General features: G+C 38.1%; 1 long non-coding RNA gene across 1 annotated transcript; it reads right to left on the reverse strand.

The window, feature by feature from the left end:
• Positions 1 to 1964: 1964 nt before the first annotated feature.
• On the reverse strand, positions 1965 to 13755 carry LOC122639631. The gene is made up of 2 exons (XR_006329546.1): positions 13522 to 13755; positions 1965 to 2083 (listed from the first exon to the last, which is right to left on the reverse strand). It is a non-coding gene; the product is annotated as an uncharacterized LOC122639631 (long non-coding RNA).
• Positions 13756 to 13931: the final 176 nt, after the last annotated feature.

Genomic DNA, 13931 nt, shown 5'->3' on the forward strand with positions numbered 1-13931 from the left:
CTCATGTTCAAAGAGACTTTTCCCTTCAATGATAATGCATAAAGATAAATTTTGGAATACTTACCAAACCATTTACTTTTGAGAGTCAAATTACCAAACTATGTAATATGAAACTAAACTTGGGGTGCTCAAATTTATATGAATTTTTATTTCCCACCTTGCCCATTTACAAATAAAATGAAGGCCTTACACTATCAATTTCTGGTCCTTACTAGACTTACATGAGAAATTGATAGTATCAGGCCTCCATTTTATTTGTAAAAGGGCAAGATGGGAAATTCAAGTTTTTTTTCCTCTCTCTATTTTTATAGAAAGCTGACTCACCTTGTACAGTTGACTGCTTTCATTGAAGAGGATCTTAGGGTTGATGCTCAGGGAAGACCTGGATTAATTTCGCTGGCGCTAGTTTCTTCCCTGTTTTTTTTAATTAGTTTGTTCTGCTTGTCTGTAGTTTGACCCCTTGCTGATGGCTTTGCCGTAGGTTGGGGCTTGATTTGATAGATTTTGTTTGTTGTCTCTGGCTTTGCCAATTACTGTTTTGTATTTTTCCTTCCTTTATTAATATACATACCTTTTAACGAAAAAAACCTTTAAGTTTTGTTTTTTATATCTTTTTCGTTTTTTTTTTTGTGTGTGTGTATATGTGGGGGGGGGGGGGGGTAGTTGGCTATAGGACTCGTATGCCACTATAGTACCATTATGCCACTATAGTACCATTTATTTTTGTTAGTTGTGATATATTTCTTTTCTACCCAAAACTACAACAACAATAATAAATAAGATGGATAAAGCTACTTATTTTTCTTTTCTTTTTTTATTTTTATTTGATAGATAGGGCTCAATGAGATTTGAACTCATGACTTCATTATTTTAAGGTGTTGGTCTTTGCCAACAGGGCTACCCCTTGGAGTATTTGAATATAAGGTCTTAACCACTAGGGTAACCAACTAGTTGATAAATTATGATTTTGACTTCCATTTTATGAAGGATCATACCAAATTGAATATGTAATATTAATAGTAAAAAACAAGGTCCATTAATGTATGAAAACTTTAGAAGATGTCCTAACCAATGCACGAGGCTCCCGCCACTACGGGGTCTCGAAAAGGTTATTATGTATGCAGTCTTACCCCTGTTTTCATAGAAAGGCTATTTCTAGATTCGAACCTGTGATCACTTTGTCACAATGAAACAACAACCTTTACTGTTGCACCAAGACCCACCCTCTTTACTTTATTAAGTTAATTGATATGTGAACAAGGATGGGTGAGAGGTACATGATAGTTCATATGCTCATGAACTAACCTTACTGACAAATATGATCAAAACCCTTTATTTATCAACTATTTTGTACATTTGTTGCAGATTCTGCCATGTCTTCATCACCATCACCAAAGAACAAGCCAGACTTTCATTTGATGACAAGTCTGGTGACACATAAATTAGATAGAAATAATTATCTCATCTGGCACTGTCAAATACTACCACTCTTGAAATCACAAGACTTGTTGAAGTTCGTTGATGGTAGTAACAGTTCTCCAGATCAACCAAACCACCAGAATATGGAAGTGGACCAACTCCTTCTCAGCTGGCTTTTCTCCACCATTTCTGAACCAATGATCAAATTGGTGTTGGAGCGGCAACCATCACAAGAATTATGGGATGCTTTATATCATATGTTTATATCACAATGGTCTAATTTAGGTCAAGTGGTGGATATTGAAATCCAAGAGAAGGGAACAAAAGAAATGAACCCAGAAGGAGGATCTCATGAATCTGAAACATCAAAGAATCAAACAGTACCATCAAAGGCTTCTGTGCTTGTTAATTTCCTTCCCACTGGAACTCTAATGATCTTCGACATGCTTATTACACCAATATCTGAAAATGGAAAGTGCAATATAGTGAGCTTTATAATGATGAACATTCTCTTAGCTCTCTGTGTTTCTTCTTGTTTCTTTCTCCAATTGGTAGATTGTTATTATGATGGAGAAAAACTAAATTATGGAATTGTGACTAAAAAAGGGTTGTTATTATTCACTTCTGATCTTAAGGAAAAATATAAGAAGGGAGATAAGTATACCTTGAAGCACACAGATGTGATACATGCAACCATGTCTGTTTTTGTATTTGCAGTGTTTGCATTATCTGATAAGCGTGTAAGGGATTGTTTGTTACCTACACATGAAGATGCAATAGCCGAAGTGATGAAGACTTTGCCTTTAATTGTGAGTATCGTCTGTGGTGGTTTGGTTCTCATCTTCCCCAACACTCGATTCGGTGTAGGCATGCGTGGCTGACTAGAGAATGCAGCACTTCCCTTTTCGTACCCCTTGAAGATCCCGGTTTGTCTCTTGTTTGTGTTTGTGTGTGCGTGCATGGTTTTGTTTGTGTGAGAGAGATTGACTGTAAGTGTGAGAGATATTGACTGTAAAGCCCCCACATATAATTGTGTAAAGTATGGCACAATGCTTAATGTTTACTTTTTGTTGGATAGTGTAATATTGTTATTGTCTTGACCTTTAAGATTTTCAAGATTGAGTATATATAGGTGAGAGGAATTCACATGTAAGAAACTCAATCACCATTAGAGAATATTGCACATGCTATCAATTTTATTTTTCTTTTAAGAAAATTTTTATTGAAGATTAAAAAGGTGGCTAACAAGCCTAAAGAAAGACTAAAGGCCAAGAAAACTAAAGCAAAAAAGGGGACTCAGCCCTAAAACATAGTGGTGAGCAACAACCACTCACTCACCTTAGAGAAAAAATAAGATAGGACTACGGGGGATCTGTGAGGCGCACCGAGAGGATCCTTATCCTATCCGATCGTCGTAAGGTCCCAGTATAGACATCAGGCCAATCAAGAGACACACGGGCCAAAAGAACCTCCTCCTTTGACGAAAAGGGAGATGGAATATTTTGCAATTCCACCGCCAACTCTTATCTACTGGCACGTCCACCGCCTTACCACCAAGTTTTGCCTTCCTTTGACTCAGAGTTCTGGCAATAGCTGGAGGTGTCATATGGGAACTCACACGACCACCTCAACTAGCATTCCTATGCCCATCATGGTTTTTTCGACCCACCACCTGAATCCACTCACCTTGCTCACCACCCTTGAAGAAAAAAAAAAATCGGATGGAGTAAAAAATGAGAGAGAGAAGCGGTAGGTGTGTGCTTTCATTTTTTATTATTTTAATTGATAAAAATAATAAAAAGTAGAAGATGAATGGTGGGTTAAATTGATTAGCAGGCTACTAGATGAAAAAGAAAGGTAATCTGGATATTTAAAAACATGAGGGTAGAAGAAAATGCAAAAATTTAAAAGCAGGGTAGTATCTGAAAAGAAGTTTAAGATAGAATAGTTTTAATAAATAGAGGCTAAGTGTAGGGTAGTGATAGTAGTTGCCCCATTTTACTCTTTGTGGCTGCCCAACCATTTATAATGTAGTACTTTTTGTATTCTTCTTTGAAAATTCTTACGAGACATGCAAGAAAGACAACAAAGTCTATTTCTGACTAGAACTGAAATATCATACACACCATCGGCTCTTGTGTGGTGGAAGACCCTCCAAAGCTTAATTATCTATTACTAGCAGCCAACCTTGACCATTTTGGAATCCGTCAGAGGAGGCCACGTAGATGGTAAGGAACAAATAAAGCTCTAATGTCTCATAAAATAAAGGGTTTTTAACAAATGCCCTCCCAGGGGAAAATTACCGCTCCTAGTACTGGGGGCGGTCAAGTTCCCATCGTGCGGTTGGGGCACCACTCATGTGTGCACAGTGGGCCTCATCATGCATACATGGGTGGTGCCCAGCCGCAAAATGGAACTTGACCGCCCTAGTACTAGGGGCGATAAAAATCCCTTCAAAATGTCCTATGTCAAAGTGTTCTCCTACAACTTTTTTAATTGTAAACTCTCTTTACTTTCAAAATAGTGTAGCACTTTGGTCCAGTCCAATATTTTGTGATGTTAGACGTTAGTTTTAGGGAATGTAATGATCAAAATACTCCTCTGATAAAAACCCATCACAATTAAAAAATAAAATAACCAAATTACCCTCATTTTTCCCAAATCGTTTAGGGTTTCAAACTGAAAACTTTTTCTCCAAATCGATTAGGATTTGAACTCATCTGGAAAGCAAGAGATCCCAAAAGGAAAACATCAGTTTTAAGCATGAACATTAAGCACACAATTCCTTTACCATTTACACATGCAAGTTGGAGACTGGAAGACATCCTTCAGTGGTCGGACATTGACCTACCCCCTGCTTCTCTCTCTGTCTTTTTCTTTCCCTTCCCTACTCTCTCTGTCTTCAACTTCTCTTATTCTGCAAATTCGTTGGTTAATGCTTACGAAACCATGAAAACCCTAATCCTATGAAACCTTGACATTGTGAAAGTAAACCCCCAAACTAATTGGAAAAAAACAAAAAAAAAAAAAAAACCCCGAAATCGAAACTTGAAATGTAAAATAACTGCACCTACCGTGAAAGAGGACCTGCAAAAACACTGTTGGTCCTTCATTTTATTGTGAAGGGGAGTTCAATGCGATGGGGAGTTCATTCAGAATTGACCAGCACAACTTGAATATTAATGTTAGATTCACATCTCTGAGACGACGGATGCCCAGTATTTCTTTGGCTCGCACAAAGAGCTCCACACATCTAGATAACCATTCCAAAAGAAGGATGGATAAGGAGTCGAGATCTTTATCCCCTCAATTTGTCTGCCCCTCAATTTTTTTAATTCTATCTCATAGGGGGATAGAAATGATCACCTTATCTCCTGCCCAAACACATTGCCCGAGGTGGGATCTACCTCCTTCTATTAGAGGGAATTGAGAAAATTGTCAGACAGACAAATTGAGGTGATATTTTTTCAATCCTTCATAGTCATAACATCCAACAGTTGCTGGTACAAGACAGTTCATATGTCCAAAGAAATTAATTAAGCTTATTAAAAGAGCAGAGTTAGACAGGAAGAGAGAGAGAGAGTTATGACTCTTGAATTCGATTGTCCTCGGTGTGGGGAATAAACACATTCTCCAAAAACTTTTTTGGAGAAGTCTTCATACACCATCACTAGCTGTTGTGTTAGGTGTGGTGCAATTGTCAATCCATGACTTGCCCTAGTGGTTCGCTGTTTCCTTGAGAGATCTACGTCAAGAGTTTGATCGATAGGTGGTTGAAGTCTCTTTAGTGACATCTGATCCACATTTATTTGCTTTCCAAGAAGTGGAGCCTATGGGTATCATATTTGACCTCTTGTGGATCCTCTCCTTGCCTCTTTGTAGGGCCCTGATGGAGTTGATGGCCGATCAATCCTTGAATTGCACCAAAAAAAGACAAAAAGGTGTGGTGCAAATTTTTTTTTTTCATAAATAATGTCAATTTATTGTACTAGAAAGATAATTACAACACAAAGGAAAACCAGTTAAGAAATACGGACAAAACCCCTATATCTTTTCATAGTCATAACATCGAACAGTTGTAGTGTAATTTCATTTGTCCTACAAATTAATAACTTTTACACTACACAACCACTAGGTCTTGTGTTGTGAAAAACGTTGCAGGACTTTATTATGGACCCTGATCCTCTATGGCAGACCCTACTACCAAGACACAATATGGTGGTAAATTACCACCTTAACCTTTTAGGAATTTGTTAGAGAGCCACGTAGAAGATAAGGAAACAAGCTATAGTTGTCTCATACATTAAACACAAAAACTTCACAGCTAATTACTAATTTTCCTATATATAGAGAAAATAATCTTGAAGCCCGGCCATATCCAACGACTTATCCAGATTGACTTCTAGAAGTGTCCCATGACATTTTATAAGATGAAGAGAGAAGTGTGGTCACCCATGCATTGTCGTCTAAGTAAAAGGTTCCATTTTTAGGCATGAAAGACTGAAGAGGTCAGAACTCAGTTCTGTGGTAGTCTATTTTCTCCTGCATCACTAAAGACTTCAGGTTGGTTGCGTCTCTCTTTTCTTTAATATTTTTTAGATTTGTTAAATTAAATAAAGAAGTTTTTTTTTTTTTTTTTTGGTGATAAAACAAAAAAATATGTATTAAGAAAAGGATTAAATAAGAAAATTATAATGGCATCTTTTATCTTCTCTTCATATTGCTGATGCTTACAAAGACAGAGAGAAGCAAGGGGGGCGGGGGGGGGGGGGATGTCTGACCACTGAAGGATGTCTTCTAGTCTCCAACTTAGAATGTGTAATGGTAAAGGAATTGTGTACTTAATGTTCAGATCTACTATTTTGGGATCTCTTCCTTTTCAGATGGGTTCAAATCCTAACAGATTTGGAGAAAAAAAATTTCAGTTTCAAACCTTAAATGATTTGGAGAAGATGAGGGCAATTTGATAATTTTATTCTTTAATTTTGATGGGTTTTTATCACAGGGGCATTTTGGTTATTAGATTTCCTGAAACTAACATGTAACGTCCCAAATTAACGGACTGGACCAGAGTGGTACACTGTTTTGAAAATAAGAGAATTTTTGTAATTAAAAAAATTGTAAGGGGGTATTTGGACAAATGGGCATTTTCAGGGAGCATTGTTTAAAAATCCTAGAATAAAAATAAAAGTAAAAAACAAAAACCAATTTGGATCCTCTACTGCCGAGCTGTCCGGTCTGCCCGGCAGGACCATGCTGCACGCAATATCCGCCTTATCCCTGCCCTAACGCCTTGCCCGAGTGGGGGTAAGGCGATCTTTGCACGTAACACCGTGTCTGGGCAGCACGGTCCTGCCGGGCAGCTCGGCATGTAGACCTCTCCCTTCTTCTTCCAGACAAATAGAGAATATTCTTGATGATAATTCAGTTTTGAAGCAGGGAGGACTGAAGAGTTCAGAATTAATTCAGACCAGTGGTCCTATATTTTGTTCCCCTCCCTTAGAGTTCAGGTTGGTTCTCTCTCTCTCTCCTCTTTAATATTTTTAGCTTTTGTTAAAATGAAATAAGATACAGTGGTTGGTTGGTTGCACACCTATATCATTTTATTGTGAAGGGGCGTTCAATGCGATGGGGATTGTGAACAATGACTTAAATTTACAGTGTAGGCCTCCTCTCGTGTTGCTTATTGGTGTAAGTTTCACCCCAAAGTGAATATGTAATAACAGTCAAAACGTGGTTCAAATTTATGAAAACTACAAAAAATCCCTTCTCTTCTAATATATAATGACATTTTTTTTTTGCAATTTTTCTAGAAATTCTACGAATTTTAATTTACTCAATTGGGTTTTTTTTTTTGGTTAACGAGGGTATCTAGACTATTCCCCCGGGCCCATGCAAACCCCACAATCACAAGACCGGGTCATTCAAGGATTTAAGTGGAAAGCAATTAAATCCAAGATGAGTGGCCCCAAGCAGGTAAGAGGAGTCAAACATAGATCGCCTGTCGATTTAGACCAACACTCATGCCAACTCGGCTACCTCCTTGGGTTTACTCAATTGGGTTTATATGCAAATTAAACAAGTATGACATTATTGATAGGACAAAGTTTCCCTCCACCCACCATCCTAGGAGGGTCCACAAACCCGTCCTAAGGGTTTAGTATGTTCCAAAATATCCTCTCAATACCCATTCCTGCCCTCTCCCACCTCGAGGCGGCGAATGGGATCGTGGAGGGAAACTTGGTCCTTTATGAAAAATATGATCAAAACCCTTAATTTATCAACTTTTGTAATTAAGCCCTTTCCCTTATTGCAGATTCTGCCATGTCTTCATCACCATCACCAAAGAATATGCCAATATGCCAATGAAAGAAAAGAACAGAACAACAAAAGTAGAGTACAATCCTCCACCTATAGGTTTATCTCAATTTGATGAATCAATGAAACAAACACCATCAAAGACATCTATGCTTGTTAATTTCCTCCCCACTGGAACTCTCATGATCTTTACCATGCTTATCGCACCAATATCTGAAAATGGAAAGTGTGATCCAGTGAACTTTATAATGATGATCATTCTCTTAGCTCTCTGTGTTACTTCTTGCTTCTTTTTTTCAACTTATAGATTGTTATCGTGATGGCAAGAAATTATATTATGGAGTTGTGACTAAAAAAGGGTTGAGATTATTCTGTTCCTCCGATATTAAATATAAGGTGGGAGCTGATTATACTCTCAAGGTCACAGATGTAATTCAAACAATTATGTCTGTTTTTGTATTTGCAGTGTTTGCATTATCTGATAAGCGTGTAAGGGATTGTTTGTTACCTGCACATGAAGATGTAATAGCCGAAGTGATGAAGACTTTGCCTCTAATTGTTAGTATTGTTTGTAGTGGCTTGGTTCTCATCTTTCTCAACTCTCGCTTTGGTATAGGGATGAGTGGCTGACTAGAGAATGCAGCAGCAATTTGTGATCAAAATTTGTACTTGGGAGGTTATTAAAAATTTAGAAATAAAATTTAGAAATAAAATTTAGAAATCTGTTTCTCTTAATTCATTTGGTCTAATTATGTCACCAATTTTGCTCTATTTTTCAAAAACTGAGGCTAATCCCTCACTCAAAATCTAATTTATTGTTATCATATTTGAAGGAGTGATTTGATTCAAATGGAAGGGACTAAAAGAGTTAGAGTGGGGTAGGCTTAAATTAACTCTAGCTAGGAGAAGTGGTGAGGAAAGACTTGCATAGCTTAGGCCTCGTATCTTCTATGAATTCGAATAGAACTGATCTAAGAGCAAGGATTCATGTAGCCAAATTCATTTAGCTGGGATTATTGTTGGTGAAGAAGGAGGCATTCACTGTCTTCGCGGTTGGAGCTTCCATCGCTGTTGGTGGCCTCTAATTTTCTTATTCTTTCTCACCTTCTTTCTAACTTTAATTCTCTGTGTCGGTTGATGACTGAATTGAACATGGAAGTATCGCATAATTTGATAATTCCTGTTTCGGTTTCTTGAAATGCCTGGACACATGTATACTTGATGCAACTTCTGGTGAGAATTGAATAATTTATTAGGTGGCTTTGAAAAAACCAATAACAATTATAGGCAAAAATTACCTTGCAAGGCCATACCTACCAAATATTGGTAAACAAATACCTATTTCGGCCATATGTAATACTTAGGGCTACAACAAGGTCGGGTTGGGCCGGGCTTTTTAAAACCCTAGCCCAACCTTGAGTTCCCTAAGCTGGGCCCAGGCCCACCCTGACCCTGATTTAGGGCCTAAATACCTTGACCCTAACCCTGACCCTAACGGGCCAAGCCCAGCCCAAGCCCACCCTGATTGGCCCTGACCCTGCATTAATTAAATTAAAATTACAAGACAAAAGATGTAAGATAGAAGGCTTGAACCTAAGACATTTTGGTAACTATTGAATTTTACACAATACAAACTACCAAGTACACTAAGTACTTGATATACATATAATGCATTTTATTTTTTAATAAATAAAAAAATTTCTTCAGGGCCAAAATCAGGGTCGGGCTGACCTGAAGTCTCAACCCTGACCCGACCAGACCCTAATTCAAGGTCAGGAATTTCTGGCCCTAACAAACCCTCAGGGCCATAAATCTTAGTCCAGGCTCTGTTCAGGTTCAGGGCGGGCCAAGGTGGGTTCGGGCCGACAGGGCCAAACTTGCAGCCCTATGTAACAGTGATTCAGTCATTAACTATTGGATACGTAGGAAATGGTTTAGATCAATCACCTATAAACTATCCCACATTCAGTTATGAGGGAAGAATTTATTATTGTCCAAGAGAATGGCTCTTGCACCAGCATGGAGGCCAATGGGAGTGCAAGATATAGTATCAACAAAGGTGAGATTTCTATATTTTATGGGGGGATGTAGATATTTCAAGATGCAACTATGTGCTTCCAAGGGCCTAAGAAAAGAATTGGGGAGTTGTATCCAAAGGCTGAACTCATCACTGTGGGGGTTCTGAAACACTTGCAATCTTTTCTCCTATTAAGTCAAAAGCAAGATTGAGTTCAGATTAGGCGCCAAGCATTTCCATTTTGGGTAGGCGATTGATTTGGTTTAAAGAATCCTAGGTTTCTGGCGGGTTTGGAGGTTCTCACAGCTCTGGTTTCGGTTATGCTATGATGAAATGTAAATCATTAATCCTAATTGTTGAAGGATAAGGGAAGATCTTCTTTCTTGTTTTCCATCTTGGGTCATTGATTTTTACGATGTTTCAGGAGTGGGGAGTGATAGTAATTGCTCCATATTTGTATTTACGTAGAGGATTGGAATGCAACCAGACATCTGCTAGCGGTTAGTAAGTTAGGGGCAGGCACCAATCTCAAGGTTGAACATAGAACGGCAAAGGGGTCTTTTGGAAGAGAAATGATGACATATGCCAGGCACTCTTGCGGTGTGACCAACATTTTCTTCTATACAACGGGAAATGTTTTTTGGGTTGATGTTCTCTATGCCGCAGCGTAGCCTGCGTCCAAACACTTGGGCCTGCCATTCAGGGGCAGGGTGCTCATTTCGCCCACCCCCATGTGTCTAGGCGCAATTTGTGCCCCGGCACAGAAAACATTTGACCATGTTTTTTTTTTCTGTTCAAGAGCAGCACTCCCATATGTCTTTTAGATTTCTTATGAAATGACATCTCTACCCCTATTATCCCAATTAGGGTAAGAGAGTGAGACTGACAAGCAACAATACTTTCCTCAGCTAAGTGCAATGAATTTTAGTCTTTGTGGCTGCCCAACCATTTATAATGTAGTACTTTTTGTTTTCTTCTTTTGAAAATTCTTAAGAGCCATACAAGAAAGACGACAAAGTCTATTCTGACTTGTACTAAAATATCATCCAAAGCTTAATTATCTATTACTAGCAGCCAACCCTGACCATTTAGGAATCCGTTAGAGGAAGCCACGAAGAAGGTAAGGAACAAATAAAGCTCTAATGTCTTCTACCTAAAAATAAAAACCAAAAACTTCACAAGAAATTTTATTTTCTGCCATTCATGTGCGTTTCAATCATATTCGAGAATTTATCTTTTCTTATCAGTTACCCAAGAGTTTAAATCCATCCATTAGAGCCAATCCCTTTGTGGATAAAGGATTTTAGTCCTTAATTACAACAATCCCACCTTCCTTCTTCTTCCAGACAAATAGAGAAAATAATCTTGATCATGATTCAGTTTTGAAGCAGGGAAGACTGAACAGTTCAGAATTAATTCAGACCAGTGGTCATCTATTTTCGTCCCCTCCCTTAGAGTTCAGGTTGGTTCTCTTTCTCTCTCTCTCCTCTTTAATATTTTAGCTTTTGTTTAGGTTATCGATCTTTGTTTTATATGTTGCTTCCCATATTTTAAGTGGCTTGCCCTTCCTTTACTTCTTAGCTATTTTGATCAAAGAAGTGCAGAAGGATGCACTTTGGAATACTTGCCAAACCATGTATTTGTTGATAACCATATTACCATATATACTTGGGTTTCTCATGTTTCTATGATTTTTCAGTTCCCGTCTTACCTGTTTACAAATAAAATGGAGGTCTTATACTATCAATTTCTTGTCCTTATTAGACTAACATGAGATCAAGTAATTTCTATTTGGGAAAGAGAACCCTATCTGGGTGTGTGCGGTGTGCTGCCTCTATGCTCAGACACAAAGGCACGCAAAATACCTGCTGTACCCCAAGAATTTTCACCTTTTCAAGGAGCACGGTGGTCATTTTGCACACAAAACTATTATCTCGAACTAGTAGCAAAATCGAGACCAAAACCACGGGTAAAAACTGTTTAGATGTAATTATTTAATAACTTTTTAATTGAAACAGTTTATTAATTGGTTTCGATTTGGGATATTAGAACCGTTTGATAAATGGTTTGATTTTGATTTCAATCCTTCATACCTTGAACCGGAACCAAAACAATTATCACCCTTTGTTATGTGCACATAGGCCAGTCAAAGAAAACCTGCATAAACACTATTGTACTGGGGACCAAGATCCTTTGCAGTACTGGCGGGGCGGCAGTGCACATCTGACGGCACAGCAAAAGCCAGGTGGCACACATGGCCTCTGCTATGCCATCAGATGTGCACTGCCACCCCGCCTGTACTGCAGAGGATTTTAATAGTTTGTACTGGCCCTTCATTTTAGTGTGAAGGGGAATTCAATGCACCAGGGATTGTGAACAATGACTCAAATTTACAGTGTAGGCCTCTTTCTCTCATGTTGCTTGTTGGTGTAACCTCAAAATGAATATGTAATAACAGTCAAAACATGGTCCATATCTTTGAAAACTACAAAAAAATGCCTTATATATCCTCCAATATATAATGACATTATGTTTTCTTTTTTTTTAATTTTTCAAGGAGTTCTACAAATTTTCAGCCCATGTAATTTAATCAATTGGGTTGATATGCGAACAAGAATGACATTATTGATAGGACAAAGTTTCCCTCCACCCATAAAGAACGGTTCACCCACCAAAATCCAGATCTTTTCCAATGACATTTAACCACCAGAGTTGATCTCACACCATCCATAGAGTGTGGAGACACCAACCATGTGGTCCCCGCACCCTATGGATGGTGTGAGATTGTCTCTGGTGGTTAAATGTCATTGGAGAGGATCTGGGCTCCACCCACCATCCTAGGGTCTACAAACCCGCCCTAGGATTTTAGTATGTTCCCAAATATCCTCCTCCGCCCTCTCCCACCCCGTGGGGAATGGGCTTGGGTGGAAGAAAACTCGATCCTTTATGATAAGTATGATCAAAACCCTTTTTTTTTATTAACCTTTTTTTTGGTAACTTATGTGTGCCTTTTTCCTTGTTGCAGATTCTGCCATGTCTTCATCACCATCACCAAAGAAAATGCCAAACTTTGATTTGATGACAAGTTTAGTGAGACATAAATTAGATAGAAATAATTATCTCAACTGGCGCTGTCAAATACTCCCATTATTAAAATCACAGGACTTGTTGAAGTTCATTAATGGTACCAGTTCTCCAGATCAACCACCAAACCACCAGAATGTGGAACTGGATCAACTCCTTCTCAGCTGGCTTTTCTCCACTATTTCTGAACCAATGATGAAATTGGTATTGGATCTACAAACATCACAAGAATTATGGGATGCTTTACATAAGATGTTCAAATCACAATCCAATCTTGATAGCCCAGTTACAACAGATTCTGATCAAGTGGTGGATATCGAAATGAAAGAAAAGATCAAAACAACAAAAGTAGAGTACAATCCACCTAGAGGTTTAACTCCATTTGATGCATCAATGAAGCAAACACCATCAAAGACATCTATGCTTGTTAATTTCCTCCCTACTGGAACTCTCATGATCTTTAACATGCTTATCGCACCAATATCTGAAAATGGAAAGTATGATACAGTGAGCTTTATAATGATGATCAATCTCTTAGCTCTCTGTATTACTTCTTGCTTCTTTTTTCAACTTATAGATTGTTATCGTGATGGAAAGAAATTATACTATGGATTTTTGACTAAAAAAGGTCTGAGATTATTCAGTTCCTCCGATATTAAGTATAAGGTGGGAGCTGAGTATACACTGAAGGTCACAGATGCGATACATGCAATCATGTCTGTTTTTGTATTTGCAGTGTTTGCATTATCTGATAAGCGTGTTAGGGATTGTTTGTTACCTGCACATGAAGATGTAATAGCCGAAGTGATGAAGACTTTGCCTTTAATTGCGAGTATTGTTTGTAGTGGCTTGGTTCTCATCTTTCCCAACACTCGCTTCGGTGTAGGGATGTGTGGCTGACTAGAGAATGCAGCAGCAATTTGTGATTAAAATTTGTACTTGGAGGTTATTAAGTATTTAGAAATAAAATTTGGAAATCTCTTTCTTTCTCTTAATTCATTTGGTCGTCCTCCATTCTCTTTTTGTCATGAAGCCCCACCAAATATAGTCCTATAAAATTTTGCAATGCTTGATGTTTCATAATTTTATGTAA

The sequence above is a fragment of the Telopea speciosissima genome, chromosome 9 (genome assembly GCF_018873765.1).
Source record: "Telopea speciosissima isolate NSW1024214 ecotype Mountain lineage chromosome 9, Tspe_v1, whole genome shotgun sequence".
Taxonomy (NCBI): Eukaryota; Viridiplantae; Streptophyta; class Magnoliopsida; order Proteales; family Proteaceae; genus Telopea; species Telopea speciosissima.